General features: G+C 55.9%; 1 protein-coding gene across 1 annotated transcript in view; it reads right to left on the reverse strand.

Annotated features, from left to right (window-relative positions):
* Positions 1–15,399, reverse strand: part of PHF21B (PHD finger protein 21B) — a 144,544-nt gene that overhangs the window by 58,585 nt on the left and 70,560 nt on the right. Inside the window, exon 2 of the mRNA XM_011984028.1 lies at positions 8,896–8,941. The gene's annotated coding sequence lies outside the window, so the exon portion shown is untranslated. The remainder of the gene's footprint in view (positions 1–8,895; positions 8,942–15,399) is intronic.

The following is a 15,399-nucleotide window of genomic DNA, read 5'->3' on the forward strand; positions in this document are numbered from 1 at the left end:
GTTTCTCTGATTATGCTCGGACGGTTCCTGCCTCCTCTTTGCCACCTGCCCCATGGGGTCAAAACTCTGAGAGGCTCATGTCCTCCGAGCCAGCTGCCTGCCTCTCTGCGTGGAACCAAATGACCCACATTCCCCTAGATATTCACTCTGGACATTTGTTGAAACAGAGCTTTCTATGCAATGTGGAGCACATGACAAACAGCCTCGGCCACTTGATGAGGCAGCTCCCAATCTATAACACCGCCTGCTGCTCTCGGCCGGCACACCCTGGTGGGCAGCACTGAGACCACCTCAGGTGCCGCCTGATGCCCACCTTCCCAAATGCATGTCTCAAAGATGGGGGTTATGGGGACCGTCCTCCCCATTACATCAAACTCCACCACCAGTGTCCCCCAACTTCCACAAAGCAAGGTGTGTGGAAGGCTCTGATCTCCCCGCCCCTGGCCTGCCAGCCAGTGCCATTTACCCAGCTGGTCAACAGTCAGGGCCCCAGGCCAGCACAGACCATGGGGGTGGGAGGCTAGCAGGAGCAGCCATTTGATAAGCCAGCTTCCAGGTGACTCCGCCCACCTGGGGCTGCAGGCCCAGAGGAAGCAGGTCCTGTGGTGGGAAGGCCCACGCAGCACGTCCCTGTGGTGGATTCCTAGGGAAGTGGGTTTTGCGGTGGGAAGGCCGACATGGCCTGGCCTGCGGTGGATTCCCGAGGAAGTGGGTTCTGTGGCGGGAAGGCCCATGACGCATGTCCCTGCAGTGGATTCCCAGGGAAGCGCACGCTGTGGCATGAAGGCCTACGCAGCACGTGGGTTCCCAGGGAAGCAGGTTCTGTGGTGGGAATGTCCCTGCAGTAGATTCCTGAGGCAGGTTCTGCGTAAGTGGGTGCACGAGGGGCAGCCCTGGGGCCCGGGGGAGGAGAAATTTCCACATGGGTGGGGCTGGCCAGCAGATCCCACAGGTGCCAGAGAACCTGCTTTGCTGGGGCTTCCGTCCTCACTCAGATGCCCCAGATAAAGCTCCCAGGCGTGGTCCAGCCCGTGAGGAGGTATGGGGTGGCCCTCCAGGCAAGGTGGGTGTGTGCTGACATGTTTTCCAAGCCCACACGTGCCTGAGTCCTCCAGGGTTGCCGTGCCAAGTCTCTTCTGCAGGTGGTTCTGGGTGGGCCAAGGACAGCCATGTGTGTTTTACATGTTGCCTTGTGGACCAGGGGTTGCCGAGTGGGCTGGGACGGCCATGTGTCCATGTCCGAGTACTGCCACGGGGGCCACGGGTAGCTGTGTGTTGCTGTGTTTCCTGGGGTGACCATGTGTCTGTGTCTGGGTGTTGCTGTGTGAGCCATCGGTGGCCGTGTCTGTATCCGGGTGTTGCCATGTGGGCTGGGGGTGGCCATTTCTGTGTCTGGGTATTGTGTGGGCCGGCGGTGGCCATATCTGTATCTGGATGTTGCTGTGTGGACCAAGGGTGACCGTGTGTCCGTGTCCAGGTGTTGTGTGGGCCAGGGGTGACCGTATGTCTGTGTTTGGGTGTTGCTGTGTGGGCCGTTGGTGGCTGTGTGTCTGTGTCCGGGTGTTGCCATGTAGACTGCGAGTGGCCATGTGGGCAGGGGGTGGCGTGTCCGGGTGCTGTCGTGTGGGCCAGGGGTGACTGTGTCTGTGTCTGGGTGCTGCTGTGTGGGCCGGGGGTGGCCGTGTGGCCATGTCTGGGTGCTGCCGTGTGGGCCGGGGGTGACCATGTCTGTGTCCAGGTGTTGTTGTGTGGGCCGGAGGTGGCCGCGTCTGTGTTCAGGTGTTGTCATGTGGGCCGGGGGTGACTGTATCTATCCGGATGTTGCTTGTAAGTAGCCATTGCCTTTTCCAATACCCACCTGGGTGTGCACGGCTCTGTTTCCACATGAGTTCTTCTCTGGAGCGTCTCTGGCTCTGTGTCTGTTTCTGAGCCTTTATATCTGTCAAGGCTCAACCCTCCCTCCTGACTTGGGACCCTGGCAACTCCTGTCCCCCTACTTTAGGAGTTCACAGCAGGGGGCAGGGAAAGGAGGGGAGACCCACAGGGGAGGGAGGGATGGAGGCGGTGGAGAGGCAGAGCCCCAAGAGAGAGGTGAGGAGAAGATGACAGGGAGAGCTATTTCCACTTGATCCTCCCTAGTCAGTCACCAAGAAAGAGACACAACCTACCCTGGGGGAACATCCACACCCGCGGGAGGCCGGCAGAACGAACAGTGCCTGGCCACGCGCTTCCCCCAAAACTCCAAACCAACCTAAGCGCGGTGTGTGTGCCCCTGCCTGAGACTCGAGGTGCCCTGCAGCTCTTCAGGGAGCACCAAGTATGGGGTACCCTCAAGCACCCAGCACCCTGAGCTAGGTCGGCAGAAGGAGTAGGCTCTGCAACCACAGACCCACAGCCCCCATCACCAAAGGAGAGATGATTCTGAGGCAAAGCCCAAAGTCCCCATGATCTGGGGAAGTTTGCTGCAAACAGGGCTGCCTCGCAGGCCCCTCCTCAACCCCCTGGGGATGGTGGGTTCTTTCCTGAACACTGCCGTCCCCTTCCAACAACCGTCCATTCTCCGCCAACGCTAAGCTGGCTTCAGGCTCTCCCATCTCGACGTGTTTTCTTCGCTCCAAGCCTACCTGAGTGCGTTCTTCCACTTCCCTACAAACCTTTAATTAGCGAGCTGAAAGCCATTTTATCTGGCAAGGGCTGACCTTTCTGCTCCAAGCTGGAATTTATCGACACCAGCAGAAACAGTCATCTCAGAGGCGATTTCGCCAGCACCCGGTACTTTACAGCTGCACTTTCTTCAAGATCAATGAGCTTGTGACTATGTTTACAGCTCCAAGCATTTTAATAGTGGGGGAAAAGGGGCCATAAAAGTCAAAGATAACTTCAAATTCTTCCTGCCATGGCTAAGGCGGGGCGGGGTGCGGGCAGCTGGGGAAATCTCCAGGAAGCTCAAACACGGGGGAGGAGACAGGTGTTGGTACAGACCCCACAACCTTCCAGGTCAAAAGCCACACGTGGCTCTGGAAAAATCTGTTTTTAATAAACGTTTCTGAGCACTCTGGGCACTTGGCTCTGGAGCTGTGGCAGAGCAGAGGGGTTCCAGCACTGGCTCTGACATCAGCTGTGCAGGGTCCCTGAGCTCTTCCCGCTCCCACTTCAGCACGTACCACCAGGACCCACCCCATACAGCAGAACCAGCCTCACGCCCACCGTCCTCGAACTGCCAGGCCACAGTCTAACTGCCTGACTGTCCTGTTATTTACAAGCAGGACCTGGTCCAGGACAAACCCTGTCATTTGTGGGTCTCTTCTGCTTCTTTCCATTTAGAACAGCCCCACAGCACCCCTTCTTCCCATGAAAGGAACTTTTTTTTTTTTTTTTTTTTTGAGACGGAGTCTCACTCTGTCGCCCAGACTGGAGTGCAATGGCACGATCTCGGCTCACTGAAGCTTCCACCTCCCGGGTTCAAGTGATTCTCCTGCCTCAGCCTCCCAAGTAGCTGGGATTACAGGCGCACACCATCACGCCTGGCTAATTTTTGTATTTTTAGTAGAGACGGGGTTTTGCCATGTTGGCCGGGCTGGTCTCGAACGCCTGACCTCAAATGATCTGCCCGCCTCAGCCTCCCGAAGTGCTGGGATTACAGACATGAGCCAACACACATGCCTTAAAGGAACTTTTTAAAGAAACCAGGACAATTGTCTACAGAAAGCATGGGGTTTCTGTGGCTGCTTCCTCGCAGTGGGCCGTGTTTCCCATGGAGACCCTCACTGGACAAGGGTAAGACCAGGCTCTCCAGTCTTCACCCACCATCGAGGCCCTGGGGCTGAGAGGCCCCCAACCCTTCACCACTGAGGCTCCACTGCCGGGGCTGAGGACCCACAGGCCTCCGGACACTTGAGCTTCACCAGGCTGGGGAGGTGAGCGGGGAGGCAGCCCCAGGCCTCCCAGAAGCCCCCAGGAAGCCCCCATGGAAGGCGGCCTTGCTCTCCCCTCCACATGGCCCAGCCGCCACGCGCGGCCACAGAGCACGGCGATTTAATTGCTTCTCGAGTTGCAGTTTTCTTTGCATCTTTATAGAACTGCTGTGATGTGGGGCAAAGAAAACAAGTCAGTTCCAACATCAATAACAGCTAATAAATATTAATAGAACATAAGCACCACTTTCACTGTCATGTGAAACCAGTTCATTATTCACAGATGAAATCCAACTGCCGCCTTTATCACTGTCAGCAACGAAGGAGCTGGTTCCACGGGCCGCTGCTGCTGCTGCATGAGTGTGGTTAGGCTTGGCCTTTACGTCCCCATTTGATGTCCCCCACTCTCACTCAGACATCCTGGCTTCATGAACCCCAAGCTCATCCAGGAGAGAACAGCAAGGGCCACGGCGAGTGCATGTAAAACTCCAGAGAAATTGCCACTTCCTCCTGTCTCAGCTGGCTGCTCCGTGCCTCCTCCAGCCCACGTGCGTTTACCACCACGCCCGGCATGTCTGCGACAAAGACCAGGGGAGGCCAACCCGCCTGCGTTTGAGTTTCACTCCTGGACTGGCCCTGGTCACGCCAGACGCATCGCTCCCCACATCTCCAAAGAAAGAGAGCAAGCACTGCTGTCCCTGTTACAAGGGCCAGAGCGGAGCTCCCTGTGCCAGGAGATGCCCGGCACACAGGTGCTCTAACAGCAGCCGGTGGCACTTGAGTCGTTCCAATGGTGCTGCTGCCTCTCAGTCCTGGGCACCTCTGTGGGCCAACGCACACCCACAGCAATGCAGCATGAGGTGGCAGGCCTGAGGGACCCAAGGAGATGCAAGGGTCCACAGGGCTGGAGGGAGGGGAGGCGACAGGTCGCCAGATGAGGTGAGGCAGTGAGCCCAGGCCTGCAGTTCCAGCCAGGGCAACTCTGTTGAGCACAGGACAGCCCCTGCAGCAGCTGCAATCAGGAAAGCTAAGATCCGCCCACTGTCACTAGGAGAGACAGGAGGAACCAGAAAGTTCTTATACAATGGAAAACTTCCCAGCAGCTAGAGGGAAGAAACCAGACTTGCCCCGGTCACCAAGAGTGTGGAAGACACCCCTTCGGGTGAACAACATGAACCCACAGCCTGACTCAGGCAGAGCCAGCACCGCGGCGGGTGTGGCCAGCTGGTGTCCCATAAACGCACACAACCAGGGCTGGGTCTATACCCAACTCATGACTGCGGCTGCCCCTGGGGAGCGGAGAAGGAAGGGAGGAAGCTGGAGAATGCCTATTGCCTCTACAGTGTTCTAGCCTTTAAGAAAGTGATCGGAAGCAAACTGCCCAACCTCCCTATTTACCATTTGGGTGGAGAACATGTGGAGGCTTATTATAGGGCCCTCTGCATATTTTACAATAAATAAATATGCATAAAGGAGACAGAGGGAGCTCTGTCTAGAGTTGGAAGCAGGAAGGCTCCCTGGAGGAGGGGGTGTCTGAGTGGGACTTTGCAATTTGGATGGGAACATTACCATGGGCAGTCAGGAAAGCGCATAGGAGTCGAGAGGCGAGATAGGAGGGTGGTGGGAGGGGCAGAGGCACCAGCAGCAGGTGTGCCAAGGGGCTCAGAGCACTGGAGACTACAGCTCCCAAAGGTGGGCAGTGAAGGAGGTGAAGAGGGGCAGGTGGAGGCCCTGTCACTGGGGGCCTTGAATCCACGCCCAGGAGCTGAGTGTGAGTCTGGGGCAAGCACCAGAAGGGCTCTCACCTCTTCCGACAGGTTGCTGGCCAATCCCCTGAAAGGGCAGGGCACAGGGCAGCATCCCCTCCCACAACCCCGAGGTGCAGAGGCCTGTTTGGACCTCGGTATCATCTCCTGCCAGGAACAGCTGTCCGGGGCCCGCAGCCCTTCCCCACCCTGAATCCTGCTCTCTCCCAGGGTGCTGGGGACAGCCCCGATACCCGGCAGCTCCGGAGAGGTGAGCTACGCCCAGGGGACTCTCAGGAGACCTCAATGCTGGGCTTTAAAACAGGAACCCTCTTCCAAAGCCAGCTTCAGCAAGCCCCACAAGGAGTCGTTTTCTTTCTTTCAGAGACCAGGTCTTGCTCTGTTGCCCCGGCTGGAGTGCAGTGACGCAATCGTAGCTCACTGCAGCCTTGAATTCCCGGGCTCAAGCGAGTCACCCACCTCAGCCTCCCAAAGTGCTGGAATTACAGGCATGAGCCACACTGACCACACGAAGAGTCATTTTCTAAAGTTCTGACTCCAGAATGCTGCTGATGTCTCATTCCAAGGCAATTCTGTTTACTGAGAGCACTGCGAGAATAAAGATATGTGGCCACTGTAGCCCGGCTGCCAGGCACAGGCGGCTCCCACCCGGCTCGGTCTCGGTGACCCTGACTAAAGCCAGGCCGGCGGAGGCAGGCTGCCCAGGGCCACTTAACCAATCGCAGAGGCCTTTACGGGGAGCTGCTCTTAATCAAAAAGTGCCAGACAACGCAAGTGGCTACCATATGCTGGCATTTAAAACACCCGTTCAGCGGCCCTCGGCGTTGCAGAGCAGTTTGATTAAGTTGAAAGGATGTAATTTTATGCTATTTAGCAAAAAACACACACTCTGAATGGTATCTGAATGGTGTACTAAGGATTGGGGGTTGTGATCTTGGGGGGGGTTGTAAAAAAATGGTTGCGAGGTCCCCAGTGACCACAGATGCATGTGTAGAGGTGTATTCTGGAAACTTCTGCAAGGAAGTGGCAGCCTCTGAGGTCACACTAGTTCTGCCGTGGAGGGTGCCCGTGAGACAAGCTAAAACGGCCACGTATGCATCTACTCAACTGGAAAACATGCCATCTGGAAGAGATCTGGACTCCAGGGGCCCAGGAGCCCACCAGGAGCCTCCTGTGCAATCCTTCCCACCGTGGGCCCTGTTCTCAGAGGACTGGCACAGCCAGCAGCCTGCTGGGAATGTCCAAAATCCAGGGAGGGGCTGGACAGGAGGGGTCATCTCTAAGCCACATCCCCCAGGAAGGAAGGCAGGGCACAGGGAAAGATGCAGACTTGAGGCCTTGAAGAGGGTGGGTGAGGCCATGTCACTGCACAGAGGACCTGGGGCAGAGGCTGGAGGCCTTGAACCTCCACTGGGAAGACCCGGAGGTTAGTTTTCCCTCTGGTCATGTTTCCTAAAGCTGTCTCTTATACACATCTAGATGTGTATAAGAGACAGGGCTTGAACCTCCACTGGGAAGACCCGGAGGTTAGTTTTCCCTCTGGTCATGTTTCCTAAAGATGCAGCAAAATCTGATCTTTAAGAGGGGCCATGGGCTTGCTGCAAGGGCTGCCAGGAGAGGGCAGATTGGGGGGCAAATGCCCCACCCCAGAAAGGAGAGGCGCTGCCTCCCTTGAGCCTAGGGTAAGAGGAAAAACACAAGTGGTTGGTACTTACTCGTCCCTGTGTCCCCAGAGACTGCTCACCCACTATCAGAGTGTCCTTATTCCCTCCTAGCCAGGGGGCCCTGAACCCCCTACCTGGACCCTTGGATCTGGGGGGGCCGCAACCGCCAGGCACGCATCTTCCAAACAAATCACAGTAGCAGTAAAATCCAACTGATAATAGTGCCTCTGCCTGTCCCCACCGACCTCCAGGTCTCGCAAAATAGGCGGTCATTGAGAAGATCTAATTCCCACATAAGATGGGCTCATGCAGTCCCGCTGGCCTCAGCCTCATCATCCCCACCTCAGACGGCCTGGGATCTAACTGAGGGTGCACCACGGAATGCTGACGACGGCCTGGATCTAACTGAGGGTGCACCACGGAACGCCGACAATAGCCTGGATCTAACTGAGGGTGCACCATGGAATGCCAACAACGGCCTGGAATCTGAGGGTGCACCTCTGCACCCGTGCCATGGAACGCCGGTGACAGCGGGATCTAATTGAGGGTGCACCTCTGCACCTGCACCACCGAATGCCGACGACAGCCTAGAATCTAACTGAGGGTGCACCTCTGCACCCGCGCCATGGACCGCCAACGATGGCCTGGATCTAACTGAGGGTGCACCACGGAATGCCAACGACAGCCTGGAATCTGAGAGTGCACCTCTGCACTCGTGCCACGGAACACTGGTGACGGTGTGGGATCTAACTGAGGGCGCACCTCTGCACCTGCACCACGGAATGCCGACAACGGCCCAGCAGGTGCTCCTCTCTCTGCAGAGGCCTCCCGGAGCTAGCCGCGGTGTGGGCAGGTATGCAAGGGTGGGTGGACCCCAGTCACCCTATCCCCAACCCCTGGCCCTCCAGAGTAAGGGCCCATTTTACTTCTACTTTTACATTCTACTGGCACAGAGCTGAGACCACAGCTCACTGGATTTGACAGACATCTACACCCAAGTAACCACCCTGCAGACCGAGATACAGAACATTCTAGCAATCCTAGAGGTGCCCGCAAGCCCCTCAAAGGGGCCTCACATTCTAACAAGGCACTCGTCAAGGAGAGCGGGTCCTGTCCTCGGGGACGGGCTTCCGGTTGGATTGGCAAATGCTCCCGCCCCGCTGGGAAAACAGCCAAGATCTCTCCTATTTCCTTTTTTTTTTTTTTTTGAGACAGAATCTCGCTCTGTTGCTCAGGCTGGAATGCAGTGGCGCATCTCAGCTCATTGCAATTTCCGCCTCCTGGGTTCAAGCGGTTCTCCTGCCTCAGCCTCCCGAGTAGCTGGGATTACAGGACATGCGCCACCACGCCCGGCTAATTTTGTATTTTTAGTAGAGATGGGGTTTCTCCATGTTGGTCAGGCTGGTCTCGAACTCCTGACCTCAGGGGATCCGTCTGCCTCAGCCTCCCAAAGCGTTGGGGTAACAGGCGTGAGCCACTGCGCTCGGCCTCTTCTATTTCCTGAAGCCCTTGGCACTGACTAAACTCAGCAAGTGTTCACTGCACACCTACCCTGCGCTGGGCCCCTTGTGCACAGATGAGAGGTTCTGCCCGCGGTCTGGGGAAACAGAGCAGAAGAGAGCATCAGAACGTGCTGCCCGCGAGCTGACGGAAGTCCATGGGAAGGTCTCGCCTACATGGAAGGGGTAAGTGGTAAGCAGGGTGCGGGAGTCACCTGAGGCTGGTCATGCACCTCCATGCCTAGCTCATCTCCATCATTCTGGGAGACGAGTATCTGGAGCCCGTCGTGCAGGGGTGTGTATGTGTGTGAGAGTGAGTGAGAGAGAGAGAGAGAGACGACTGTCCCGAGAGAGAGAGAGAGAGAGAAAGAGAGAGAGACACGACTGCCCCAAGCAAGTGAGGAATGAATCTATGAATCTGTATGTACCCTGCACCGCGAAAGAAGGGTTTTCTGGGCACAGTAACTGAATACAAATGATTCACACAACCACAGGGAAGGCTCTGGCAGTCCCCGGGAGACAGGCCATGGGCTCATGGAGCGTCTTTGCCTGTTTACTGAGATCCTGCCACGCTCAGCAGTCACCGCATTTCCATGCAGTTGGAGGGCGTTTTCCTGGTGAAAACTAACAAGAAAATACACGGCGTGTGTAACCACAAGACCGGAGGGGCCCTTCTTGACCTCTGCTTCCACCCCTCTGACATGGGCATGGCAGCCCCTCCCCTCCTGGGGACTGCTGACCCGGAGGGTGGTCCTGGTGGCTGCCACCAGGCAGGGGGCCTTTGCACGGGGCTCAGAGTCCCATCGGCCACTTCCTCCTGACTCCCAGGTGTCACCAGCCCTCACCTGCACCTTGCCCACCTGCTTCCCCTGTCCTGGAGGGTGGTGGTGAGGATGTTAGAACAGCCTGGTACCCAGCCACCCATCACCGCACGCAACCTCAGACAGACAAGCACATGGAGGAGCGATGACATCATCACAACAAATGTGAATGAAACTCCTTACAGATGTCCACATCCAACAGAAGGGACTTCCATGAGCAGGAGTTTTTTCAGGTCAAGAAGGGACAACATCGTCCCAGGCAGAGAGGGACAGACTAGAGGTATACCGGGACGGCGTGGTCAGGGATGGAGCCCTCGCCTGCCAGGGCGTTGGGTCCATCTGGGAACGGCCAGGCGGCAGCACATGGACAGGTCACACCCATCAAGCTATCTCGACTCTGCAGGTAGGCACTGGGGCTCCAGGAGTTTCCAAGCCAAGGGGAACACCACGTGGGCCCATAACTGGAGGGTGTAGGGAGTCCTGAAGCCCCCCGAGTCTGGGGTTAGAAGAACTGAAGGCCCCCTCGGCCAGAAGCTTCTGATTCGTCCAAAGTCCCCACTGCCCCCACTTCTGCAAAGTGTCTGGGATGGTCACATCCCCCATCCCTGTCTGGTCCTCACTCTTTGCTGGTCTGGCTACTTAACTCCAGACCCACCGTAAACTCAGCAGGCCCCGCCAGGCCACCCCGGGAAGTGTCCCAGCCCTTGCTGAGACCCGCCAGGGGCCTGGAGAGAGACAAGGCACTAGGCTTTGGAGAGGAGGACAGTCCCTGCTCGGCTCCAGAGGCAGTTCCCGGGGCCTTTGACATCTCGGTGGCTGGTTAAACACACACACCCATGCAGTATAAATATTCACTTTCATCAAGGGGAAAAGGATTGCGGCAGTCGGTCCAGTGGTCGCCCCTATCCCCGACACACTCCCTCTGACTTGCGTCTAACTGGAAGCTTCAGGAACATAGCCCAAAGAGCTGAGAGCAAACCCTGGTCCTGCCACCTAGGGGTTATGAGACCCTGAACAAGTTACTCAAACTCCCCAAGCCTCAGTTTCCCTCCTCTGTAAACAGGGAAAAGTAACGTTTACACAGGTTTGCCCTGACAGTTCAAACAGAAGCACATGGCACACACCTGGCACCCTGGAGGCCCCAAGAAACTGGCAGGTCTCATGGGAGAGGGCAACACGACCTTCTGCAACTGTGACTTGAAGCTGTTTAACCTCCTGAGCCTCAGTTTCCTCATCTGTAAGATGGAGACGTTGATGCCAGCTCCACAGGGCGAGCAGAGCTAGTGAGACTAGAAAAGTGTTCAGCTCAAGAAGGGGTGGCCCTGCCCCGTCTCTGCCCTCCTCGGGGAAGCTCCGACCTCGAACGAACCCACTGTGAGCTGAGCCCGGCGCTGAGCACGTGCTGCCCAGGAGACACACCACATTCTGTTCTCTCCGCTGGGGTAGTTTTAGAAGGAACAGCACTTCGAACTGTGCAAATAACGTGTTGAAAATAAGCTTTAGATCTTGACTTAAATGTACTAGGAGAGGGGAAACATTCCTTGTCCTCTGAATACCGTGGAGAACATCTCTCTGGAGGGTCCTGAAGATCCTGGCTGCTGTCTTCACTCCTGGGATGAATGGGCCAAGCCCCCTCCCAGCAGAGCTATGGAACGGGGCTGTGGGTCGGCCCTCTCACCTGCATGAGCCCTGGAGCGCTCCTCCCTGGCCAGGTGCGGTGGGGATGGCACGGGGGAAGCTGTGGGTCCCGCCTGGTTCTAAAGGCAGCTCCTTGTAGAGAGGCCTCAGCCTCAGGCCGACTGTCTCTCTGGCCCAGCGGAAATGCTGGCTCCCAGCCTGTGACCCTCATCTCTCCCTGTCTGCCAGCAGACCCGCGGCCTCCTGTCCCCAGCCCCTCTTGTTCCAGTTCCTGATCTGCATGTGACATCCCACCTGGATGCCTCAGCGCCCCCTCGAGACAGGACCGCCTCCTGCCATCCGTTACTGGTGAGCCCTTGCAAATGGCCAAACTGAGCTGAGACAGGCTTCAAGTGGACGATACATGTGGGACTTCAAAGACTCATGAAAAGGTATTAAAGTATCTCATTAATATTTTAAAAATGAAGTACGTGCTGAAATAATATCTTGAGCATATTGGGTTACATAAAATAATTATCAAAGTGATTTTCACCCCCCTACTTTAATTTCATCTGTTTCTTGTTACTTTTTTTTATTGGGGCTTACCAGAAGATGTAAACTTACACATACGGCTCTCACTGTGATTTTATTAGACAATGCTGTTCTACAGGAAGCTTACAATTTAAGACAAAAGTTGTGGACATCCACTTTCTTTTTTCTTTTTTTCTGAGATGGAGTTTCACTCTTATTGCCGGGCTGGAGATGGAGTTTCACTCTTACTGCCGGGCTGGAGTGCAATGGCGCAATCTCAGCTCACTGCAGCCTCCACCTCCTGGGATTTTCCTGCCTCAACCTCCTGAGTAGCTGGGACTACAGGTGCCCGCCATCACACCCGGCTATTTTTTTGTATTTTTAGTAGAGACGAGGTTTCACCATGTTGGCCAGGATGGTTTTGAACTCCTGACCTCAAGTGATCCACCTGCCTCAGCTTCCCAAAGTGCTGGGATTACAGGCATGAGCCACCGCGTCGGGCTGCACATTCCCTTCTGCTGAGGAAGTGGAAGGATGAGAAACTTTAACTCCATGGTAACATCAAGACACACCCAGACAAAATAAAAATCCTATCCATCCCCAAGAGCAGTGACTACGAGAAAGCCTTGCAGGACCAAGTTCCAGGGAGAAAGGAGCCTCCAAGGCTGGGCAGAGAGGGAGACATCACAGCCAGGCGGCCACCAGGTGTGAACACAGGTGCACACTCAGCACAGGTGCAGGCTGCCGAGGACAGAGACCCAAGTGGGCTGAGCTGGGCCATCAAGAAGTAGCCGGGTCTCTCTCCAAGCACTGCAGGAGTGGGAGGCAGTGCGAACACTTCAAAACGCAGTTGGGTCATTTCTTACAAAATTAAACACACACCTGTGCTCTCTGACCCAGCAATTTCACTTCTAGGTGTTTACACGAGAGAAATGAAAACCTGGATCCCCCAAACATTGTGTGCATGAAATTCAGAGCAGCTTTATTCATAATCCCCTGAAAGGGAAAACAACCCAAATGTCCATCAACCGGTGAGTGGACAAACCTCTCATGGGACCCCCACGCCACGGGATGCCACTGAGAAACACGCAGGGAAAGAAAGACAAATACTCTCAACGACACGGAGCAGCCTCACAGAGCCGCGTGGAATGAAGGGAGCCCACACAAAGACCACAGGCCTCCCCGGACGTGGGGCCACCGCGTGGAATGAAGGGAGCCCACACAAAGACCACAGGCCTCCCCGGACGTGGGGCTCAAGAAGCGGCAAAACTAATCCACGGTGATGAAATCGCAACAGTGGGTGCTCTGGGGGGAACGGATCGGGCAGGTGCAGGAGAGAATTTTCTGAGGTGATGCAAATGCTGTGTTTTGGAGTATAAGTTACCTGGGTGTACACAACTGTCAAAACTCATCCAGCAGTGTAATTAAAATCTGTGAATTTCAATGTATGCAAATTTTACCTCAAATTTTAAAAATCTACGTATTTTATTTTTGAGAGAATCTCGCTCTGTCACCCAGGATGGAGTGCAGTAGCTCGATCTGGGCTCACTGCAACCTCCCCCTCCCAGGTTCAAGCCATTCTTGTGCCTCAGTCTCCCGAGTAGCTGGGATTACAGGTGCCTGCCACCATGCCCGGTTTTGTTGTTGTTTTTGTTTTTTTTTTTTTGGGACGGAGTCCCGCTGTCTTGCCCAGGTTGGAGTGCAGTGGTGTGGACTCGGCTCACTGTAACCTCCGCCTCCCAGGTTCAAGCTATTCTCCTGCCTCAGCCTCCGGGGTAGCTGGGATTACAGGCGCCTGCCACCATGCACGGTTCATTTTTGTGTTTTTAGTAGAGACAGGGTTTCTCCATGTTGGCCAGGCTGGTCTCAACTCCTGATCTCAAGTGGTCCGCCTGCCTTGGCCTCCCAAAGTGCTGGGACTACAAGCGTGAACCACCATGCCCGACCAAAAAAATCTATATATTTTAAGGAGAAGAGCTGCAGCTCAAACCCTCGTAGAAAGGCAAGGCCAAGGGAGCGGCTGGAGGAGCCCAGCTGGTGCACAGACCTATGCCCTCTCAGAGGCAGCACTGATAACCCCTCATTTTGGCAGCTGCATGGCTAAGTTGCTTCATCTGGAATGGAGTAAATATTCACAGTTATGTCAATGAGGGCCTGAAAAATAAGGTGCCATCTCTAGAAGGAGACCCAGGAACCCGATCAGGAACAGGTTCTGGGTGGCACTGAATATGAGGCAGGAAATCTGGATGCACCATTATGGAAATAAATGCACTGTGGCCTGATGACCAGGAAGGCATTCAGGAATGACTTGTGTGTCACTTCTCTGCTATGCATTGACAGCACCTGGACCTGCAAGAGAAGCAGGAGCCGGCTGAGGACTGAAAAAGACCAAGGACTTCACAAAACCTCCACCAGGCTGCTGGGCTGCACACACATGGCACCTCCAGTGCGTGAGCTCAGAGCCAGCACCGACCATCTGCAGCACCTGCACAAGCGCAGGCCCTTCCTGCCTTCTGCCAAGGCCCCTTAGGAGCCTCCAGCAGAAAACTCAAGATCGGCTCAGACAGGGCTGGGGAAAAGGGAGACTCCCGCTGAGCCAGAAGCAGGCTGCTGTGATGAGCCAGGGACTGGGGGAAGCTGCACGACCCATAGAGGCAGGAGACGCTCCTTCACCCACGGCTGGGGAGATGCCACAGCTCCAGGGTGCAGTGAGGTAACTGGAGAAGGAGAGAGGGCTGTGGGTAGAACACGTCTGAGCTCTGCCCCAGGACTGCCATGCGTGACTGGTGTCCCCACCTGAGGCCTCACCTGCCACCTTGCAAAGTTTCCACGAAGTTTCAATGAAATGCAGGAAGCACTGAGCACGGAGCAAACACTAAGGTTCTCCCCGGACCTCCCATGAGCTTCCCAGGTGGGGACAGCAGAGGGGGCTCAACGCATTTGTGAGCACAGTGGGGTGAAGGAGACGCTGGCACTGTCTTGGAGGCTAAGTACGATTCCCAGACATGCAGCGGGGGTAACCGTGGGACACCCAGCCCGTCCCGGCATCAGTGAGGAGACCAGGAGAAGTCACGGCCACAGGGGATGGGTGGGAGCAGGGCTAGGGAACGGCAAAGGGGTAGGGCCGAAGGCAGCAAAGGCCACCTGCGGGAGGGTGGGTCTGAGGAAGAGGGAGTCGGGTAGAGGTGGGAGCCCAGCAGTCCAGGAGCTGCCCAGTAATGCAAGATGGAGAAGAGGCTGCCCATAGAGGCAGAGAGACCGGGAGGAGGCTGCAGAGGCCCAGGGAGGTGAGGATGAGTGAGACGTGGTCGGGCTTTGGACTTTAAGCAGGAGAGTGATGTATCTACGAAAAATTCAGAAAAAGCCCACAGTTAGGTGGTGGGGACAACAATAAAGTCCCTATCCTCAAAATACAGCCGGGGCCAGTAGGGTGGGGACTCAGGCAAGCCACTGCCAACCTGAGCCTCAGTTTCCCCTTCTGTAAAAAGGAGCAATCTGTGAAATGCAGAAGTGCTTAAGATGCCGCACCTCAGCCGGGCGCGGCGGCTCAAGTCTGTAATCCCAGCACTTTGGGAGGCCTAGACGGG

Source organism: Mandrillus leucophaeus, unplaced genomic scaffold (genome assembly GCF_000951045.1).
Source record: "Mandrillus leucophaeus isolate KB7577 unplaced genomic scaffold, Mleu.le_1.0 Scaffold26, whole genome shotgun sequence".
Lineage (NCBI taxonomy): Eukaryota > Metazoa > Chordata > Mammalia > Primates > Cercopithecidae > Mandrillus > Mandrillus leucophaeus.